Genomic DNA, 24,039 nt, shown 5'->3' with positions numbered 1-24,039 from the left:
TATACCACTTCCTAAGGGTCCCTTTTGGCGTCACAAACGGCGTCTCGGTCTTCCAACGGGAAATGGACCGAATGGTTGATCAACATGGGTTACGGGCCACGTTCCCGTACCTCGACAATGTAACCATCTGCGGCCACGATCAGCAGGACCACGACGCCAACCTCCAAAAATTCCTCCAGACTGCCAAAGCCTTGAACCTCACGTACAACGAGGACAAGTGCGTTTTTAGCACCGATCGGCTAGCCATTCTGGGCTACATAGTGCGCAATGGGATAATAGGCCCCGACCCCGAACGTATGCGCGCACTCATGGAATTTCCCCTCCCGCACTGCCCAAAAGCCCTGAAACGCTGCCTGGGGTTCTTTTCATACTACGCCCAGTGGGTCCCCCAGTACGCAGGCAAGGCCCGCCCCCTAATACAGACCACGACTTTCCCGCTGTCGACAGAGGCTTGCCAGGCTTTCAGCCGCATCAAAGCGGACATCGCAAAGGCCACGATGCACGCCATCGACGAGTCCCTCCCCTTCCAGGTCGAGAGCGACGCCTCTGACGTAGCTCTCGCGGCTACCCTTAACCAAGCGGGCAGACCCGTGGCCTTCTTCTCCCGAACCCTCCACGCCTCAGAAATCCGCCACTCCTCAGTGGAAAAGGAAGCCCAAGCCATAGTGGAGGCTGTGCGACATTGGAGGCATTACCTGGCCGGCAGGAGATTCACTCTCCTCACTGACCAACGGTCGGTAGCCTTCATGTTCGATAATGCACAGCGGGGCAAGATCAAGAACGACAAGATCTTGCGGTGGAGGATCGAAATCTCCACCTTCAACTATGAGATCTTGTACCGGCCCGGAAAGCTGAACGAGCCGTCTGATGCCCTATCCCGCGGGACATGTGCCAACGCACAAATTGACCGCCTCCAAGCCCTCCACGAGGACCTCTGCCACCCGGGGGTCACTCGGTTTTACCACTTCATCAAGTCCCGCAATCTCCCATACTCCTTAGAGGAGGTCCGTACAGTCACAAGAGACTGCCACATCTGCGCAGAATGCAAACCGCATTTTTTCAGGCCAGATGGAGCGCACCTGATTAAGGCTTCCCGTCCCTTTGAACGCCTCAGTCTCGATTTCAAAGGGCCTCTCCCCTCCACCGACCGCAACGCGTATTTCCTTAATGTAGTGGACGAATACTCCCGCTTCCCTTTTGCCATTGCCTGCTCCGACATGACCGCGGCCACAGTCATTAAAGCCCTGAACAGCATATTCACACTGTTCGGTTACCCCGCATACGTCCACAGCGACAGGGGGTCCTCTTTCATGAGCGACGAGCTGCGCCAGTTCCTGCTCAGCAAGGGTATAGCTTCAAGCAGGACGACCAGCTACAACCCCCGGGGGAACGGGCAAGTAGAAAGGGAGAACGGCACGGTCTGGAAGGCCGTCCTACTGGCCCTACGGTCCAGGGATCTCCCAGTTTCACGGTGGCAGGAGGTCCTCCCGGACGCTCTCCATTCCATCCGGTCGTTATTATGTACGAGCACTAATCAAACGCCCCACGAGCGTCTCCTTGTCTTCCCTAGGAGGTCCTCCTCTGGAACGTCGCTGCCGACCTGGCTGGCGGCCCCAGGACCCATCCTGCTCCGAAAGCACGTGCGGGCACATAAGGCGGACCCGTTGGTCGAAAGGGTTCACCTCCTCCACACAAACCCCCAGTACGCCTACGTGGAGTACCCCGACGGCCGACAGGACACGGTCTCCCTGCGGGATCTGGCGCCCGCCGGCACCACGCACCCCCCCCCGGCACCATCAACCCAACCGCCCCCCTTCCTGCCACCGCCGCACCCCGCGACCGCCCCCTTCCCAGGAGGATCAGTCCCCCTCCCCTTTGCACCGACAGCTGAAACCGTGCGGCTCCCGGAGGCGACAACGCTGGTACAAGCACTACCACCACCGCCGGGGCCGAGGCGATCGACACGGACGACCAGACCGCCCGACCGACTCGTGGCGTCGATGTAAAACGAAGATGGACTGTCCAATGAACATTTTGTTTTTCCTATATCCTCTGTAAATAGTTGTAACAGGACTATACTGTCCAATACGGTACTACCATGTAACTGTTCTCTCCTCCCAGGACCAGTACTGTAAACCCTTACCACCATACGAAGCATCACCCCGCCGGGTTCATTTTTGACAAGGGGTGAATGTGGTAGTATGTATTGAGGGTCATGTGGGACTGGAAGCCCTAATGTCATTGGCTGACAGATCCCGGGTCCTGGTTGGCCGTTGACCTCATACTCCGCCCTGAAGGCGAAGTATAAGAAGCCGGTGCCTTCCCCCGCAGGCCAGTTTACTATCGGGCTGCTGGGGAACAGACACGCTTAATAAAGCCTCATCGACTTCACTCTATTTGTCTCATGGAGTCTTTGTGCGCCACACTCCGGATGCTCCGGTTTCCTCCCACAGTCCAAAGATGTGCAGGTTAGGTGGATTGGCCATGCTAAATTGCCCTTAGTGTCCAAATAAAAGGTTAGATGGGGTTACAGGGTTACGGGGATAGGATAGAGGAGTGGGCTTGAGTAGGGTGCCCTTTCCAATGGCCGGTGCAGATTTGAGGGTTCCTCAACATGCAGGCTTCTGGGATATCTTGTGCAAATTTGGGAATGAAGAGACCCTCAGCTGTTAAGACCCATTAGTGTGGAGGTAAATAACCCGATTTATCATCGGGCGGGTACTTCCCTCAAGGGCCCCAATTACCACAATTGGCTCCTGCCCCCAGGCTTTGCATCCCAGGATTCTGCTTCTCCGTCTGTTGTCTCCAACAAGACTCCCAACCCCACTTCCCTCCACCCCCACTCCTGGGCTTCACCTCCCCTTCCCACCCCGAGACACTCACGCACTAACCTGGCACTAGGCTCCTCAGAGGGTTTAATAGCTGTGGGGTTGCTGTGAATGGAGGGAATGCATTCACTGCCGACTCTCTAGTTGGCAGGGTGGGAAACCCTGCCCTCTGATAAATCCTGTCCGTGGTTCTTTTGGAAACATAAAGGCTCAGTTAATTAAATCTGTGAAGCCACCTGCTATTTAAAACATGGATGCTATTTCAATATTGCAAGGTCAAGAAAATCACATTCAGATTGTTAGAGCTAGTTTTTATTCAGTTAGGTATTACGAGATAAAAATACTCTCTTCTTGACAATGTGCAGTGCATTGCTCAAAGGGGATATAAATGTCCATTGAGAGAGAATTTATCTAGCCTGGCAATGAGAGAAGTTAGATCCTGTGGAGAATTAACTTTAAGTGGCAACAAGTAATTTTTTTCAAATTAAAGGACTACCCTAATTACCATATTTATTTTCTGACACAAAGAAGCTAAAACAGTACCTTCAAGATAAATATATGCAACCCACTTGTATGTACTTGAGTGCATGCTCGGTATAGCAGCTGATTTATTTGTCATTTTTGAAAATGTTTGAACTGACTAAGGGTACACTTGTATTTTTTTAAGAAGGAGGTTGAGGGGAGACCTGATAGAGGTATACAAAATTATGAGGGGCAGAGACAGAGTGGATAGTCAGAGGCTTTTCCCCAGGGTAGAGGGGTCAATTACTAGGGGGCGTAGGTTTAAGGTGAGAGGGGCAAGGTTTAGAGTAGATGTACGAGGCAAGTTTTTTACGCAGAGGGTAGTGGGTGCCTGGAACTCGCTACCGGAGGAGGTGGTGGAAGCAGGGACGATAGTGACATTTAAGGGGCATCTTGACAAATACATGAATAGGATGGGAATAGAGGGATACGGACCCAGGAAGTGTAGAAGATTGTAGTTTAGTCGAGCAGCATGGTCGTCACAGGCTTGGAGGGCTGAAGGGCCTGTTCCTATGCTGTCCATTTCTTTGTTTGTTCTTTGTTGAACCTTATGATTGTAAGCTGCAACATTTCCATTGCTGATGAAGTGCTGCTTTAAACTATTGTGGTGCAACTCTCTTGCCAATTAAATTTGGTATGAAGAAATGTATCTCCGTTTGGGGTAAAAAAAAAAATTAATTTTGAGAATTAGAAGTCAGCTCCCTCTCCTTCCCTTGATGGTCCCTAGCCATGTGTGAGTCTTGATCTTAAACATTTAAAACATACCTCACATCAACAGTTTGTGACAGGCAGCTTGTTTGCTAATGTCATGAACCTGCTGCATGTGGTAAACCACTGTATTATATTGCACTCACTGTTCTTACTGTTTGTTACATGTCTGGGTTTGTCCCTGCTGGCTCCGCCCCTCGGTTCAAGTATAAAGATGGCTAACCTCAAGCCCTGCCCTCATTCTGGGACCGGCTGCCAGCAGGTATCTTTTAGCTGATTAAAGCCACAGTTTACTCTTCCGACTCTCGTCTGTTGTCATTGATGGTACATCACTGCGCTTATACTTTCAACATGTCCTATTAATAACATATTTCCACACAAAAGTGACAAATTCCAATTTTGCTTGGAGGTGTTGAAAACCCATACTGTTTTCATGCAATAAATTTGCAACACACGTACAAGTTGTGCTTGTGCTGGAAATATTTGGAAAAACTTTTTAATATTTTGTCCAATTTACTAATCCATAAACCATATCACACCTAAATAGTAAAGTTCCTGTAATCTTGAAGTTGAACAAAAATCTAAGGTCAAAATGAAACGCTTTGTATCGGAACAAAACAGAGAAAATGGTTTGGCTGAGGACACAACAACGTCACAACTTTATTGGTTCAGGCTGTGTTATGTGTACCCACACTGTGTTAAAGTCTTATAATATTTTATTGCAAGAGACTTAAAGACCAAGAACAGGGTCAAATATCTGAGAGAGAAAAATAGGCTTTCAAAGTTTTGTTCATTTATTGAACATGTAGTATGGAATGTTACTGCCATTATTTATGGTGTACAGAAGCAAGTATCAATTGCTAAGGCACCTGTTAAAATACAGACCACCTACTGGGGCAACGTTATTCAGGAGACATTTTAATTGCTAACATTATCTATGGTTTCCCTCAGCACTATCTATATCATTGAAAACTATATTTTTAATACCTTGTGGTCTCATGGTGATGTATCAATTTTTAACTGTCTGATTATTGAATTTCCTTTACACTTTGTAGTTTACAATAACCCCTACATTTTATAACATGTATGAGATTCAAGTACAGATATATGTTTTCTGAATATTTGTAGCAGTGATAAGTCAACTAATCAGCGTAAAAATTATTTGTTGCAATAATTTTATTCTGTTTCAATAGCTGAATAAAATATATCATATTCTGCAGATGTGAAGAATTTTGCATTTTTTCAAAGACACAATCCAGCACTGATGCAGGGGGATCTTATAGAAACGTATAAAATTATGAAGGGAATAGATAGGATAGATGCGGGCAGGTTGTTTCCACTGGTCGGGGAAAGCAGAACTAGGGGACATAGCCTCAAAATAAGGGGAAGTAGACTTAGGACTGAGCTTAGGAGGAACTTCTTCACCCAAAGGGTTGTGAATCTATGGAATTCCCTGCCCAGTGAAGCAGTTGAATGTTTTTTAATGTTTTCAAGATAAAGATAGATAGTTTTTTGAATAATAAAGGGATTAAGGGTTATGGTGTTCGGGCGGGAAAGTTGAGCTGAGTCCACAAAAGGTCAGCCATGAACTCATTGAATGGCAGAGCAGGCTCGAAGGGCCAGATGGCCTACTCCTGCTCCTAGTTCTTATGTTCTTACGCTGGTTAGTATTACAAAAGCTTGCACAGAATAAATTGCTTCAGTGACCAGCTCTCTGGTTTTATGAAGATGGAATTTGACCTGGGTGCAGTGTCCGGGCAAAAAATGTATTTGCATTATCCCAATTAATCCTAAAATGGCTCTGAAAAATCTTGGACTGGGATTTTCCACTTCTGTTCAGTTCGGGCAGATTCGGTGATGGGTGTACAAATATTGTGGGAAGTGCAAAAGTCGTGTTTTACGTCACTGCAAATGCCTGCCACAATCATCCTTTACCCCCATCACTGACGAGCCACATTTTCCACCGTTCAACGTCGGCATACTCATTGGAATACATTTGCATGGCGGAACCCATCTAGGGCTGCATGTTGTAAGAATGGCGCGAAGCATGACTGGCTTCAAAAGGCGCGCCCTTGGTGAGCACACCTCCACGGGGAGTTCGGAGATGAGTGCAGCGCTCGTGGAGCGGTTCCACATATTCGAGGGGGAGAGAGGGTACTGGGATTTGACTCGGGGGACACAAAGCTTGAATAGGGGATCAGCCAGGCTTGACTCCAAGGAAGACGAGGGACGCAATTCAGCCAAAGCATTTCTATGTCTAGTTTTGGGCGCGTTTAGTGGAGTGTTTCTCGGCAGCTGCATCATCAAGAAACACCCTACTATTCAACGGCACGTTGTTGTTTTCGTTTGGCCTTAGGGATCTTCTCTCCACCAAGGCCACACTTCAGTCAAAAGGCTCCTCGCAGATCGGGATGCCATTTTGGAAGGCTGTCCTGATCTTTTCCTCCCCCCGCTTTCAGGCCCCCCCCCAGTTTTGACCCAGACAACCCTGGGGATGCCACCAGGAACACCCCCTCACACTCCCTCCACCTGGTAAGGCACCCCCAAGCCTGATCCCTGGCAGTGCCAACCTGGCACCCAGGCACCCTGGCACTGCCAGCCTGGCATCCTGGCAGTGCCACATTGGCACCATGTGGGTGCCCTGGTGGCATTACCAGGGTGCCAGGTTGGCAGAGCTAAGGTGTTCGTGTGTGAGAGAGAGCACCAAGGTGCCACCATGCCCTGTCCCCGACTACCCCGGGGTCTCTAATGACTTGGGCGCCTTGACGAGGTCTTGCAGGTACGGCCGTTGAGTCCCGGGTGCTGGGAGAATCCTAATGGCTCATTTGAATATGCTGATCTGAGCCATGCCCAGTGAGGGCGAGATCCAGATCATGAGAAGCCTCTCGTGAAATTCAACGTGTTCATTCCCGACAGCAATTTGGGCGAGATGACGCCGCTGAACTGTGCCTCAGGTTATGACTCTGAGGGAGACTGGGAAAGACTTAAAGGGTACTGGGATAAGAAGCAAGGGAAAATGGGAGGTTTGACTCGGGTGAGACCAGGGAGTTGATTCTCGGTACCGGGAGGTTGACTCCAAGATACTGGGAGGTTGACTCCAAGGTACCAGGGGTTTGACTCCAGGTTACTAGTGGTTCGACTGCATGGTATCGGGGTTTAACTCCAGGGTATCAGGGGGGTTGACTCCAGAGTACCAGGGGGGTTGACTCCAGGGTACCAGGGGGGTTGACTCCAGGATACCGGGGGGTTGACTCCAGGATACCAGGGGCCTAGTCGTGATTGAGCATGGTGTGGGTGACCATCAAGTGTGAGAAGCAGCATTTCTGAGGAAGTCTTCTGCTGCCGGGCGTCTTAAAAGGGTCTTCTAGAGGAAAGAGAAGCATGGGGCGGTGCAGTGGGGAGGGTGGGGGTGGGGGGGGTGGGGGGGGGCGTGTGAGTGAGTAGGTGGGAAGTCATCACAGACTAACTATTCCATTCAATCTGCGGGGGTGGGGCCTTCTGGAGGCGGGATGCTGCCAAGCGAAAGGCAAATTGAAAAACATATCAGTCATCATCAGTACCCCATTGCAATTGCGACCATCCAGTTGGAACTCAATTGACATGCCTAGAGTCAAACTAGTCACGTAATTATGCCCACTCAAGCACTACTTAATATATGCTCAACATTTAACCCTTGGTGTACTGACTTCAAAAATTAATGACTGCCATGGTATGGTTGTACCATTGCCCAACGAGGCAAGCAAATATATCCCCTCAGAATGTTGGCAATGGCACATTGCCCGAGGAGATACTCTTAATATTTGACTGTGTGCTAAAGTGCATATTGGCATCGATCAGGTTGAGCACAAAAGACCATAAGGACATAAGACATAGGAGCAGAATTGGGCCACTCGGCCCATCGAGTCTGCCCCGCCATTCAATCATGGCTGATAATTTTCTCATCCCCATTCTCCTGCCTTCTCCCTATAACCCCTGACCCCCTTATTGATCAAAAACCTATCCATCTCTGTCTTAAAGACACTCGGTGATTTGGCCTCCACAGCCTTCTGCGGCAAAGAGTTCCACAGATTCACCACCCTCTGGCTGAAGAGATTCCTCCTCATCTCTGTTTTAAAGGATCGTCCCTTTAGTCTGAGATTGTGTCCTCTGCTTCTAGTTTTTCCTACAAGTGGAAACATTCTCTCCACGTCCACTTTATCCAGGCCACGCAGCATCCTATAAGTTTCAATAAGATCCCCTCTCATCCTTCGAAACTCCAATGAGTACAGATCCAGTGTCCTCAACCGTTCTTCATAAGACAAGCTCTTCATTTCAGGGATCATTCTTGTGAACCTCCTCTGGACCCTTTCCAAGGCCAGCACATCCTTCCTTAGAAACGGGGCCCAAAACTGCCTTATATAGCCTCCGAAGTACATTCCTGGTCTTGTATTCTAGTCCTCTCGACATGAATGCTAACATTGCATTTGCATTCCTAATTGTCGATTGAACCTGCACGTTAACCTTAAAAGAGAATCGTGAACAAGGACTCCCAAGTCCCTTTGTGCTTCTGATTTCTGAAGCATCTTCCCATTTAGAAAATAGTCTCTGCCTCCATTTCTCCTTCCAAAGTCCATAACCTCACACTGTTCCACATTGTATTCCATCTGCCACTTCTTTGCCCCCTTTCCTAGCCTGTACAAATCCTTCTACAGCCCGCCTACAGATCTTTGTATCATCTGCAAACTTAGCAACAGTGCCTTCAGTTCTTTCCTCCAGATCATTAATGTATATTGTGAAAAGTTGTGGTCCCAGCACCAACCCCTGAGGTGCACCACTAGTCACCGGCTGCCGTCCTGAAAAAGACCCCTTTATCCCCACTCTCTGCCTTCTGCCAGTCAGCCAATCCTCTATCCATGCCAGGATCTTATCCTTAACGCCATGGGCTCTTAACGTATTTAACAGCCTCCTGTGCGGCACCTTGTCAAAGGCCTTCTGGAAATCTAAATAAATCACGTCCACTGGTTCTCCTTTGTGTAACTTCCTTGTTATTTCCTCAAGGAACTCTAACAGATTTGTAAGACGTGACCTCCCCTTGACGAAGCCATGCTGACTCAGTCCTATTTCATCATGCACTTCCAAGTACTCCGCGATCTCATCTTTAACAACAGACTCTAAAATCTTACCAATGACCAATTACCAATGACTCCAAAGCCTTGGAGTGAAGCTTTGGACAATGCCTGCCCTTGAAAAGAGAGCTCCAGATGCAGTAGAGTGGCCGAAGCTGTGACCAATTAGTCATGTGGTGTGGGGCAAGGGTGGTGTGGAGTCTTATCAAAGCAGAATGCAAACTAAGGACTGGGCATCAATTTTGTGGCCAGGACATGAGTCAGTGGGCTTTGGGAGGCTGTTCAGACTATGAATGGACAAAGGGTGGTCATGAGGAGACAAATGCTCACAGTCAAGTCTCTGTTTTTGATATTGCAGTGAGGAGAACATGTAGAACATGACGCCTGGTGACTTTGCTGTCATTCTACTTGATTACAGGCAGGCTAGAAGACACAGATGTCAACAGATGTGCCTGGCTCACCAAAAGGATGACAGGGCCTACTCCACACGCAGAGCATTAACCCCAAAGAACCATCACCCAGAGGCACCTCGCTCGACCCTGCACCTGCAGATTGTATCTAACATGCCTCCATCCACCGGCAATCAAGGAGGTGGATGTCAGGACATCTCCCCCCCCCCCCCCCCCCCCTCCCCCCACAAAGAGCTCTGGGTGCTCCGATACCCTGAAGACCGCCACTAACGGGCATGGCTCCATTTTCATCCCAACCACTCTTGACATGGCTTTGAAGAAAGCGGCCCAGAACCCGATAAGTTTGAATCAGGACCAGAATATGTGGCCGTGTTTGGCCAGACTCCCTGACACCACTCTCACCTATCCTTCACCTCCGGGAAGAACCTGCTCATCCGAGTCCTGGTCAGGTGCATCTTGTGCATCAGATTTAGCTGCATTAAGCTTAGCTCTGCGCGTGAGGTGGTGGAGTTTACCCAGTGCAGAATTTTGATCAAGAGTCCACCCCCTATCTCCATGCCCAGTTCCTCACCATTCTCTCTTGCGTCTCGTTCAGTGGGGCCCTAATCTCTTCTAACAATCACATTTACCATCCCCTAGCAAGTCCGGCGCTAGCAGTCTCTCCAATAGGGTGTGTCCGGGTATCTGGTGTAACGTCCTTGTGGAGCTGGAGCTTATTCGCTTTCGGGAGCTGGAGCTTCTCTGTTAGCTCCCCCAGGGTCGCTTCTCTGCCGTCCATGTATATGCTTCTTACCATCAGTAGCCCTTTGTCCTCTCTCCACGTTTTGAAGGTGGCGTCTATTTTGACCACAGGAATTTGTGGTTCCTGCAGATGGGGCGGCACCAGACATGTCACCCAGTTTAAAGGGCTGACTGAGCTGGTTCCAGGTCTGTAATGTGGCGACTACTACCGGGCTCCTTGAGTGCTTGACTGGGGGGAATGGGATTGAGGTGGTGGCCAGCGCCCGGAGGGACATCCCAGTACAGGAGGCCTCCTCTATCTGCACCTATTTTGCCTCCGGCTCTATCGACCACCCTGCACTCTCTCTGTGTTCGTTGCCGAGTGACTGAATAGGAGGTTCGACAGAGCCAAGTCCCCCATAAGTCGCCCTCTTTGAAGGACTTTTCCGTACCCTAGGGTTATTTCTGCCCAGATGAAGGCCATGATCAGTTTATCCACGCTGGTGAAGAAGGAGTTGGGGATGAAGATCAGGAGTGATCTGAATAGGTAGAGGAACCTTGACAGCATGTTCACTTTTATTGTTTGCGTCTTCCCTCCACATCCTTCACTAGGCTGGACAGGTACCACTTATGGAGTTGCATCCAGTCGTGAGCTATCTGTATCCCCAGGTAGCATCTCCAGCTCTGCTCGTCCCTCCCAGGTTCACCGGGAAGAATTTTCACTTGCTCAAGTTTCGTTTGTAAGTGCATTCCAATCACTCAAGTGCTCTTTGATGTGGTGAGTAACTCACCCATGAAGGGAGATGAATGAATCAAGGCTGCAGCTGGCTTGTGGAAGCTGTCAATCACAACCCACTACTAGAAAGGAATGAATGACTTGCAGCTAATGGATTTGAGGGGTTGAAACATAGGTCACAGCTGTTCTCCTTCAAGGAATGGACACATGGAGCTTCCATGTAAGTGTTACAGCTGTAATTTATTTCACTGCCCCTGTCTGGACTGCTCTGTGGCTTCCAGACAGAGGTCTCCTTTCTGGGGAGGGGGTCTGTGCGTGGGCGGGGAGGAGTCCCTTGATATAGAGAATATCTGGGGGGGGAGGTACCTTCTGTTAGAGGGTCCCTTCGGGGGTGCCTCCCATCCATGGGGTCCTGGGAGGGTCTCCCTATTCATGTGGGGCCCTGGGACGGCTCCCTAGTTAGGAAGACCTTTGGGAGGGGATAGGTCACCCCTGTACTTGGTGGAAGGGGAAGCACCCAGGCAATCCGGGAATGTGGGGTAGTTTTGAAGTACCGGGGGGGAGGGAGCTGCTTTGCGGTGCGGGTGAAGGTGTGGACGGCCGTGGGACTTCGCTATTGGGCCGCCCACTCGAAATGGCAGTCCGACAGTGGGATTCCCTCGGAAGCCCTCATATTCCTCACCATGCATACACAGAACATAGAACATAGAACATAGAGTGCAGAAGGAGGCCATTCGGCCCATCGAGTCTGCACCGACCCACGTAAGCCCTCCCACCCGATCCCCGTAATCCAATAACCCCTCCTAACCATTTTTGGACACTAAGAGCAATTTAGCACGGCCAATCCACCTAACCTGCATGTCCTTCAACTGTGGGAGGAAACCGGAGCACCCGGAGGAAACCTACGCAGACACAGGGAGACCGTGCAGACCCCACACAGACAGTGACCCAAGGGGAATTGAACCTGGGACCTTGGCACTGTGAAGCCACAGTGCTATTCACTTGTGCTATTGTGCTGCCCACAGGCTACCGTGCTGCCCACCTGCTGATGACCTGCAACGGTCGCGCCGTACATGGCGCTGGCTGTGCGCGGACCCGACCCGCCACCCCTGACCCCACAGCCCACCCCCTGGCCCACCCCTTGGCCACCCCACACCAGTCCCCCCAGCCCTCGCAAACGCCCGCCCAGCCAGCCGCCACGCCGGGTTCCCACACGGCTGAGGTCACACGTGTCCCGCCCCACGGGAACTCAGCCCATCGGGGCCCATATGCATGGCAATGACATGGAATTGCTTCCCAATTTGTGCCCCCAGGGCCAGCGTAAATTGGGAGCAATTCTCCTCCGGCGGGAGAACATCGGGGCGGGATTCTCTGTTCCCCGACGTGGAAATCATGTTCGCCGATCAGGCGTAGAATGGGCTTTGACGCCCAAATCTGGGCCAGCGCCGGTTTGACTCCGGTCAGCCATGCTCCGTCCCCTCGGAAATGCTATCATCGCGTCGCGTGGCGCACACCATTGCAACAGCATTGGCCCGTTATCGGCCTGTCCTCACGCGATGCTCAGCCCCATGCGGGAACCCGGCGTGGTGGCTGGGTGGGCGGGATTCTGCGAGGGCTGGGGGTATTGGTGGGGGGTGGCCAAGGGGTGGCCAGTGGGTGGGCTGTGGGGTCAGGGATGGCGGGTCGGGTCTGCGCACAGCCGGCGCCATGTACGGTGCGACCGCTGCAGGTCATCAGCCGTGCGCATGCGTGGCCCGGGACCCGGCCATTCTCCAGCAGTTTTCGGCACAGGAGGTAGATAGCCCCTCACTGGTCCTGGAATCGGTGAGGGGTTGGCGCTGATTTTTTGACGTAAAAGACCACACATGCTCCACTTGCTCCAGCACTTAGCTGCAGAAACGGATAATTCAGCACAGCATCTCCCAAATGGAGAATCTCACTCAGTGTATTTGGATTTCCAAAAGACTACTGTAATGAGATGTAGACAGACATGGAACTAAGGGGTTAATCACAACACCTAGCTGTGGAATAACCACTAGAGGGCATTACATGACCCACTATATAACCGGAGCTCCCAGAAGCCCTCTCTCTCATTTCCAGGAGTTACAGGAACAACATCAGTGTAGCAGAGAGATCTCTGTCCAACCATCATGTGTAGCTTAGATACAATTTGTACAGTTAGTAATTCTTACTTTGTTGCTAGAGTTAGATCAGTAGAGTGTCATTTATTAGTTTTGTCATTGCTTAGTGAATTCTTTCAGTTTACTTCGAAGACTCGAGTGTTCTTCAACATCGTCTACAGTTAGTAACAACATATATTACTTAAACCAGGTAATATAATATGATACCAGAGTGGCTACTGTATCTACCTAGTTAAATTTAGTAAGTTCAGAGAGTAAACCAGATAGCTATTCGGCAACAGAAGCATTGCCTTCGGAACAAAACCAGCTAATTCCAGGCATGGTGGTTAGACCACAAGCTCCTCGTCACCTCCGGATCACCAGTAACCTTAATGTTAACTGGCGATTGTTTAAACAACAATTTCAACTGTATGTAGAAGTGTCTGACTTAACAAACGCGACAGATGCTCGAAAAATAGCTCTTTTACTGACTATGACTGGTCAACACACGATCGAGATCTACAACTCTTTTAACTACACAGAAGGTCAGGATAAAACAAAGTATGAAACCATCCTTGAAAAATTTGATAACCACTGCAAGGTCCAGACAAATGAGCGCTACATCTTCAAAAAAAGGATGCAAGGGAAAGAGGAATTTTTTAACAGCTTTTTTATTGACCTTAAACTGTTAGCTCAATCCTGCAATTTTGCTGCACTAAATGACTCAATGATCAGAGAACAGATAGTATTTGGAATCATTGATGAACCTCTTAGAGAGCAATTACTTAAGCAAAAAAATTGACTCTTGAAATCGCTGTGGAAACATGTTTGGTGCATGAACAGTCAAAAAATCGATACTTAAAGTATAAGATCGCTGAAAGTGGCGAAAAAACCCTCCACGAGGTACAGTGCATCCAAGCCGACTCCCGATTGAAGAGGATCCATGTTTCCGACGGCAGCCATATTGCACGAACAAACTTGGGCCCTGCGCATGCACAGTATGAAAAGGATGCGCAAGGGCCGAGAACCGTAATGCGTATGCCCGAAGACGCACGGAACGTCATGACTTTGACGCAATGACGTGCACTAGGTGTGGAACCGCCCACTTTTGAAAAAATGCCTGCGATGTCTCCAATGTGGGAGACTAAACCGCTATGCTGCTCAGTGCAGATCTGCACCACAATTTAAAAGTCAAAGCCCGAATTTAAAGCAGAGTCGCATTCGAAGTGTACAACTCCAAACAGATGAATCTGATCAAGATAGTGCAACGGATCCAGGCGATGATTACCTGGATAAAACATTCCAAGTGGGAATTACTGAAAAGTTTGGAAACCCCACAGAGAATACATCGCAAGTGCAATCCATCCATGCCATTGATTCCGAAGCTGAATGGAACACAGTGTTGGATGTAAACAGATGCCCGATTAAATTCAAGCTGGATACAGGTGCCTCCGCTAACATGCTTTTGAAGCTCAACTTCACGAAGATCAAGCAAACTCCCAAACTCCTTCCAACTGCCTGCAAACTTCAGGACTACAATGGCAATGCAATCTCATCATTGGGGTCATGCCATTTAGTCATGTCCAACAAACACATAGAGACGAGCCTGAGTTTTGAGATTGTCCACTCAGACAAGTTGTCGCTCTTAGCTGCGAAAGCCTGCAAGCAGTTGAACCTTATTCAAAGGATTTACACATTGACGTCGTCTCATCAAGCTGTCATGTAAGAGTACCTTTAAGAACTGTGTGTTTATCAAATAGCTGCAGTGATGTCAGAGTGTGGGTGGAACTGGGCTGTCTGTCTTTCACTTTCATTTTTGAGCTGGCAGCTACAATGTGTGTTTTAGTTTCATTTTCAGAGCTGGATAGCTGCAGGCAAAGCAAGCAGCTGTATAATTATCTCTCTCTACAAGCTAATACTGTCTTCAGCTCATTTTAGGATTTCAAAGTAATACCTGTTTCTGTAGAGAATTTAAACCTGCTGTCTTTCTTTGAAAAGGGTTTAACATATGGATGTTTTTAGGAAAGTTATGAAGGGTTACTTATAGAATATTTTATCTGTGGGGATTATTGATGTTGATAGTTGTTAAGATGTTTACTCTGGGTTTATAAAGTGTTAACTGGATTCACAAATAAACATGGTTTTGTTTTAAAAGTACTTTAGATCTCTGTTGCATCACACCTGTAAAGTAGGCCCTTGTGCTCCCCATAACCACAATCTATTAAAAGTCATGGGTCAGGTGAACTCCATGATACACTTTGGTGTTCTCTAAACCCTGGCCCATAACAAAGCTCTTCAGGTCAGAATTGAAGGAATACTGGATCAATACCCAGATGTCTTCAGCGAAATGGGCACACTTCAATTTGAATACAAAATTCTGCTGCGTGCTGATGCACAGCCAGTAGTTCACCCACCAAGGAGAGTTCCTGTTCCACTGAGGGAACGGTTAAAATCAGAACTCGCAAGTCTACAGAAGAAAGGCATCATCTCCAAAGTCACAGAACTGACTGACTGGGTCAGTTCGATGGTGTGCGTAAAAAAGCCTTCGGGTGATTTAAGAATTTGCATCGACCCCAAGGATCTAAACAGAAACATCATGCGGGAACACTGCCCGATCCCAAAAAGAGAAGAAATTACAAGCGAGATGGCACACACGAGCATCTTCACGAAGCTAGATGCATCACACGGATTCTAGCAAATACAACTAGAAGAATCCAGCAGAAAGCTCTGCACCTTCAATACACCTTTCGGCAGATTTTGTCACAATAGAATGCCATTTGGGATCATCTTGGCGTCTGAAATATTCCACCGCATCATGGAACAAGTAATGGAAGGAATAGACGGAGTTCGGATCTATGAGGATAACATCATCACTTGGTCTTCGACTCCAGAGGAACATGTGTTGAGACTGCAGAGAGTCTTCAAACGCATACACGAGCATGACCTCAAGCTGAAAAAAATCTAAATGCAGCTTTGGCATGTCCATGCTCAAGTTCCTGGGTGACCAGATATCAGAACACGGTGTACGACCAGACACAGACAAAATAAAAGCCATTGAAGCAATGAACGTCCCTGAGGACAAGAAAGCAGTTCTTCGCTTCCTTGGAGTGGTGAATTGTTTAGGCAAATTTATCCCAAATATGGCCAACCACAAAACATCCCTAAGAAAGTTAATCAAGAAATCGACCTTGTTCGAGTGGACGACGGAACATCAAAAAGTGTGGTTGGAGTTAAAGGCGAAACTCACCACTGCACTCGTCTTAGCGTTCTTTGACCCAGATCGCGAAACCAAGATTTCGACTGACGCAAGTCAGGATGGAATTGGAACAGTGTTGTCCCAGAAAGATGACACCTCGCTATCGGTTCCAATAGCATATGCATCACGGGCAATGACACCAACAAAGACTCGTTACTTTCAAATTGAGAAGGAGTGTTTAGGTCTTCTCACCGGCATTTTAAATTCCATGATTACGTCTACGGCCTACCAACATTCACCATTGAAATGGATCATAGACCTCTGGTGCACATCATCCAAAAGAACCTAAATGACATGACTCCTCGATTACAAAGGATACTACTCAAACTCCGGAGCTATGATTCCAATCATGTATATACGCCTGGCAAAGATCTAATCATTGAGGATGCGTTGTCTCGTTCCGTCACTTCATCAAGCGAACCACTAGAGATAATCCAACACATCGAGTCTCAAGTACAAATGTGCGCAAACAACCTTCCTGCAACGGACGAAAAAATCATTCTCATCAGAGAAGAAATGGAAAAAGATCCATTGCTGCAACGAGTCATTCATAGCCTCAACAATGGGTGGCCGAAAGGGCAATGTCTGCAATTCCACATTGTTAAAGATAACTTAACGATGTTCAATGGAATACTGCTGAGGATGGACAGAATAGTGTTTCCACTGAGTCTCAGCCCCATGGTACTTCGTCAAATTCACGAGGGACACCTTGGAATAGAAAAATGCAGACGAAGTGCTCGACAAGCCGTCTACTGGCCTGGCATCAATCAGGACATCACGGACATGGTCTTGGGCTGTGAGACCTGTCAGAAGTTCCAACCAGCGCAGTGTAAGGAGACTCTTCAACCACACGACTTGGAAACCTCTCCGCGGTCCAAGGTAGGCATTGAACTATTCCCCTCTAATGGTCATGACTACATACTCTTTATAGACTACTACTCGAACTACCCTGAAGTAATGAAGCTGTCTGATCTCACCTCAAAGACCGTGATCAAAGCATGCAAAGAAACTTTCTCTCGTCATGGCATAGTGAACACTGTTATGACTGACAATGGACCGTGCTTTCACAGTCGAGACTGGACTGCGTTTGCAAAATGCTACAACTTTAAGCACGTCACCTCTAGTCCGCACTACCCGCAGTCCAACAGCAAAGTTGAAAAGGGGGTGCACATAGTCAAACAGCTAATCAACAAAGCCACGGATTCCGCATCTGACATTCACTTGGCACTACTCTCATATCATGCTACTCCATTGTCGCCAGGCATGTCACCAGCTCAACTTCTGATGGACAGGGACCTGAGAACAACGCTTCCGGCTCGACAACTACCTAATCCAGATCACCTACCGATGATAAAGAAGATGCAACAGCTTCATGATTATCAGAAACATTACTACGGCAGACATGCAACTGATCTGGATGCGCTATCTCCAGAAGACACCATTAGAATCAAAGTACCTGATGGCGGTTGGCCTGCTCCAGCTGTCATCATTCGACAAGCCGCACCCAGATCCTACGTGTTAAAACCAGATGATGCACCATCATTCGCAGAAATCGAAGGGCACTTCAAAAAATCACACGGCCACAACTGATTTCTCCTCAAGTGTCGTTTAATGAAGCGATATTTCGGGACACCATAACCCACGATTCCACTGGTCGTGATTCACACACAACTGTTGATGAATGTGATATAAAATAGTTACTTTAGAGATATTAGTTACTGTAATGTAGAGATAGGCCAGTCTCATTCTGGTGAGTTCACAGACAAAGGATTTCAGACCGCATGGCAAAGCAGGAAGAGGTGTGTCCACCAAAGTTGGAGAAAAGGATGCTGGGTAATAGGGGCCAGAGGAAGGGATTGGAAGTGAGCCAATCAGAATATATCAGCAGGTCAGGAGGGATATAGGATGACCTATGGGCATCGTGTATGTGAAACTTGATGCCATTTGAATGTATCAGTACAGACTCCTTTGTTCTACAGCCTCACTTGATTCCAGAAGTCTACGAAGCCGGATGTGCTTCGTGCTCCTGAGAATTGAGGAAAGCTTGCAAGCTAAATAAAATAACTAATGCTGTACCTGCAAATCCATCTCGACTTTTATTGAGGCCAGACTGACGGGTAAAGAAATTTGGGATTTGACAATTGGTGCCGAAAACCCGGGATTTCTCAAGACGGTTCTGACCAACTGCGAAATCAGAATTAGACTGATTATGAACAGGAGGATGGGGAAAAAGGGCCCACAATGTACAGCTGGAAAATGACCGCGCATTGATTTTTCCCCTCTTCTTATCGTCTGATTAGTCTGGTCACTCGCGGTTGGTACGGAAAGATCGTCTCGACGAAATCAAAGGTCAGTCTGGGGATTAGAAATTTAATTGATGGGATTTCATATTGTTGATTCGGCTTGGGTTAGGTTTTGGGTTGATGGGACATCTAAAATGATGATTCAATTCCAAGTATAAGTGTTTTTATGGCTGATGGGACTTCAGTAGATGGAGGTTCAGTCAAGTATAAGTGTTTTCATGGCTGATGGGACTTCAGTAGATGGAGGTTCAGTCAAGTATAAGTGTTTTTATGGCTGATGTGACTTCAGTAGATGGAGGTTCAGTCAAGTACAAGTGTTTTTATGGCTGATGTGACCTCAGGATGAGGGTTCAGTTCAATGAGTGTTTTTAAATCTGAAGATGATTCAATTCCATGTGTGAGTGTTTTAAATCTATAGTTGATTAAGCTAAAAAAAAATTGTACCCTTGGACTGTAGTGGCGAAAAACGCAGTTCTGAGGACTAGTTGAGATTGTGGGGAATTGCTTGGATAAATTTCAAGACAAGAACATCCTGTCTTGAAAGCTGGATGCTGCATATTGGTTGAAGCAGAAGTCTCTCAAAGGGTTAACAGCAGCAGCCAAAGTTAAACACGACAGACAGTGTTTCTCACTCAGGCCTTGAGATAACAGCAGCAGCCTGTAGTGTAATCGGATACCTTTCCTTTGAGTCAGTGAACTCCAGCAAAGTTACGTTTTGAATTAATTAAAGGAAACCAGTGAGTTTCTCCACCTCTTTGATAAAAGTTATTATTTTCGAAAGCAATTGATTGAAATTGCCAGAATCTTAAGTTTTACTTACTTGAAATAATGTTTATCTCATTTTATTTGTGAATTAATAGAAACTTAAAGAAGATCACTGACACCATTTTTAAAAGTGTAAATCTGGAGATGATAGTTGACTTTGCCAACATTTTTGTGAATGTAAGAAAAACTTGTTAAAAGAAAAATTGTTAAGATAAAGAATTAATTAAGTTGTAAATGTTATACAAGTTGTGTTAAGCAAATCGTAAATTTAGTTCTGAGTTGAGATCAGAGCTAAGCTTGCAAGTTGCAGTAATTCAATTTGAATTTTCAAACATTTTTAAGTTTTAAAAGAACACTGTTAGAACCTTTTCAATCGTTTTGCCAAGAAAAAAAAAACGCGCAAGTAGAGACAGGAAAGTCTCGGGTCAAACAAAAGATGAGCTACGTAGTTCAATGGCTGGCCTTGAATTGACAGAAAATGATTAATTCAATAATTTAAAAATGTCAGTAAAAGTTTTGACTGCACCTGTAGCATTGTCTGCACTAATTCCAGAACCACCAGAGTATAATAATTTATATCCAGTCACTGCTCCCCAGATTCCAATCATGCCAGTAACTCCAGCCCTTTTTCGTTGATAGTGTGGGTCCTGATTTACCATCTTCACGATCAGTAGAGAAAGAGGAGCTCTGTTCCGCAAGCCCAGTTAGCTCTAGGACCAGATCTCAGACAGCGAGAGAAGGGCTTGATCCTAACCAGAAACAATTAAGCATACCAACTAAAGCCCTCCAAACCAAGGGGAAACCGCAAATTTCAGAACAAAGGGAGCTGCAACAGATGATTTTGAAGAGAAAGAACTCCCTCTAGTGACAGGGAGGGACGTCAAAGTCTTGGAAGAACCAGAGGTAATAGCTAGAGTGCCCCCTGGTGAGACTCGGAGACAGTTGCCGATTAGGAAGATACCAATCATCTGAATTATGCTAGCCACGCCGCACTTCAGCAAGCCCATGCGTTAGACGACGATAGACGGACACAGATTCTGAATGCGTTGAATAGCACATTTCAAAAGCCCATAAATATTTCTGCTATCTTAGACCTAAAACCTAAGACGACTGAAGAGCCAGAGGAATTTCTGGAGTGTTTTAATGAAATCTACCGTGGGCAGTCAGGCGACTTGCCATATCAAAATGGTCAGAATTCCCCTCAATATTGTGCTATGTTAATGCATTGCCTACCACCTTCTGTGGCTACTGCTGTGAAATGTAATAACATGAATTGGACAGAGAACGACCCTTCCCAGATGGCAAGGGCAGTCAGATTTTATTGGAAGGAGGGTGTAGGCCAGGAAGGAGGCTCAGTTACAAAGGTTAAGACTGAGTATGTAATGAAAAAGGATGATCTGCGACCCCAACAAGCGGCAGAAATGGTAGTTTACCAGCAGGAGCCCCAATATTGTGACTTTGGGTGGGTGGATCAGCGAGGGGGAGGATACCAAACCCACCCAAAGGGACCCTCAGCTCCTTTTTATGGCCCACCGTATGCATCAACAGCTTTACAACTGCCACCCCCTCTGAGGGGCCATTGGTCTACTGGGAGAAGAGGACAGGGCAGATATAGAGGGAACAATGCATGTTTTAATTGCGGCCGTGCAGATCACTGGCAACAGGAATGCCCCTTTAAAAGACAGGCAGCAGAAGGAGATTATCCGACCCAAAGGAGGGGGTACCCACCAAGGGGAGGACAGACGAGATACACTGACTTCTCCCAGGCAAACCCTTTCCCAACACAGGATTGACTAGCTAATTTAGTCATAAGGACTCTCCAATCGGACAGGGAACCTATTATCTCTCTGCAGATAGGAGATCAACATCACTCATTTGTAATCGTCACTGGAGCAGCCATGTCTCCTGTGCAATCAGAACTTCGACTACCACTATCCGACCACACGCAGCAATTGTCGGGGTTCCAAGGACAGGTGTGTGAGTATCCTATTTCTGAACCTGTGACAGTCACTTACGAGAATAAGTCTGCAGATCATCAGTTTGTAGTGACTACTGGATTGGACTGTAACTTGTTGGCCCGAGATTTACTGTGTATCTTCCAGCTACAGCTAGAGTGCGGAGACGAGGGGGTAACGGTTAAATCATGGAGGATGAGACAACAGTGCTATATTTCTATCACCCCCCCAGTGGTGGACGTTAGACATTGAACATTCACTGCATCACGTTACCCTGGCCTATGACAGAACCAGACAAAACAGGGAGTTGGAGGACAAATACCGGCCATTAATTGGGACCAAATGGCCAGTCAAAGGTACAGCCACAGTCACGGGAAAAGAAGGTACAGCCGATTTTGTTACAATACCACCACATTTATGGCCACAGTCAGCTTCGGTAAGCCCTCATATTACACGTCAGGTCCACGACCAGTACCATGCCAAGGATCTGGGGCAAATGGTAAGGAGGGTAGTGGATCATTCGGATCCAACAGAGTACGCACTTCAAGTCATGCCGGATGGCACTGCCATAAAATATTTTGAGGTCCCTGAAACAATTAACACTCGACTTCAGCATCACTGGGGACATGATGTTTTGGAATATGTCAATCCACAGGTCTGGGCGAAATACCCATCACAAGAGGGAAAGACAAATGTTACACCTATAAAGGTAACGATTAAGGATCATGTAAAGCTACCTTCCATTCGGCAATACCCCCTGAAACCCCAAGCTGCTCCGTCTATAGACAAATTAATTCAAGAGCTGTTGCAACAGGGTATTTTGGTCCCTTGCCAATCAGAATGTAACACCCCCATACTTGCTGGGCCTAAACTAGCCAAACCAGACCAGTACCGATTAGTACAGGATTTACGTTCAATCAATGCCATCGCATAGCCGTTACATGCTCTCACCCTCCAACAGGATATTACGGTGTATAGCTCCCACTCGGTCATCGCACTACTGAGGCAACTGCAGACTCAGCATCTTACCGCAGCTCGTCAGAATAGGTATGAGATATACCTTTTGAACAATCCACGTCTGACATTTAAACACTGTACCACTATCAATCCAGCCTGTTTTCTTCGTGGTCCCCCTGTCCATGAAGACGCACCTGGCCACGACTGTTTAGCCTTGATTCAGGAAACTACCACAATAAGGGACGATTTGAGTGACATTTCGTCAGAACAACCTGACATGATTATGTGTGGTCAAGTATCCCACGGGGTTTAGTTAATGACTTACTGCAGGCCCTCCTTATGCCCGCGCAGATTTCTGTTATTAAATGCGCTGCCCACACAAATGGTAAGACCCCAGTTGACGTTGGTAATGAACAAGCAGATTGTGCAGCGCGGACAGCCGCGCAAATTCAGCAAGTGCTGGTGCCTAAAATGTTAAGTCAGACTAAATTATCTACTATAAATATGTCTGCTTCTGACAAGTCAATGCCAACCATCCAAGACGTCATAAGGTTACAGGAGGACGCTCCTGAGAGTGATAAACAAATGTGGAAACGGTTAGGTTGTACATATGATTCTGTTTCCTCTTTATGGACCACGCCAGCACATCAGACTTGTATGCCTGATGTACTGGCTTTATGGGCCATCGAATGTGTACACTTTGTAACTCATTGTGGGGCTCGGGGGACTAGTGATTTGTTGCTGGACACTTGGTGGCACCCTAAAATGCAGGGGTTGGCCCAGAGTATCAGTAATCGGTGTTTGATTTGTCAGCAATATAACACCGGCAAAGGTATCCCTTGTGGGATGGGGCAAACCCCGTTGCCCAGTGGTCCCTTTGAGACGCTCCAAATGGATTACATTGAGTTGGAAAGGTGTCAATGTTATAAATATGTTTTGGTCATTGTGGATGGGTTCAGCAGATGGGTTGAGGCGTATCCGACTACCGATAATAAAGCTGCTACTGTGGTTAAAGTTCTGATGCGGGAAATCATTCCCCGGTACAGTAGACCAGCTCAGTTGAGTTCTGATAACGGGCCTCATTTTCTTGGACAGATTAACCTGTGCTATTTTACAGGTGTGGAGCATGATGGGGTGGCTACGCACCGTCTGTGTGATATTTGGCCTCACTTCGCTTGGAGTGTTATTGGCGATGGACATGGAAAAGGGGAATATTAACTACATTTGTAACCCCAACCAATCTACAAGGATACATCACCTATGCAAAGGTGATGTTCTTTGCTGCCCCCATATACGAGGACATGGTATCGACTCATGGAAGGTCATCAAAGTTAAGGAGAATGCAGGACTCATGAAGCAATTGCACCGGTCCCGGCGATGGGAAGGGAACATTATATGGACATTGCCTTGTTTTTGGAATACATGTAAATTTGATTTTGGATGTGTTAAGATTGGTGCAATAAAGGTAACATCAGGCCGTCAGGAGAGCGTAGGAAGAGGCTATGAGAAAGAGAGAGGGACTAGAGAGAGGACGGGGCATGTGAGAAGGGAAGTACAGCTAGAACGTAGGTTACCGGGAGATACACTTAAGTTAGTTAAAGGCCAAACTGAGGAAAACCTGGGTAGTATGAATCTCTTCTACCAGATTTACCAT

This window comes from Scyliorhinus torazame, chromosome 2 (assembly GCF_047496885.1).
Source record: "Scyliorhinus torazame isolate Kashiwa2021f chromosome 2, sScyTor2.1, whole genome shotgun sequence".
NCBI classification, from domain to species: Eukaryota; Metazoa; Chordata; class Chondrichthyes; order Carcharhiniformes; family Scyliorhinidae; genus Scyliorhinus; species Scyliorhinus torazame.
Note: the sequence above shows the minus strand (reverse complement) of the source record.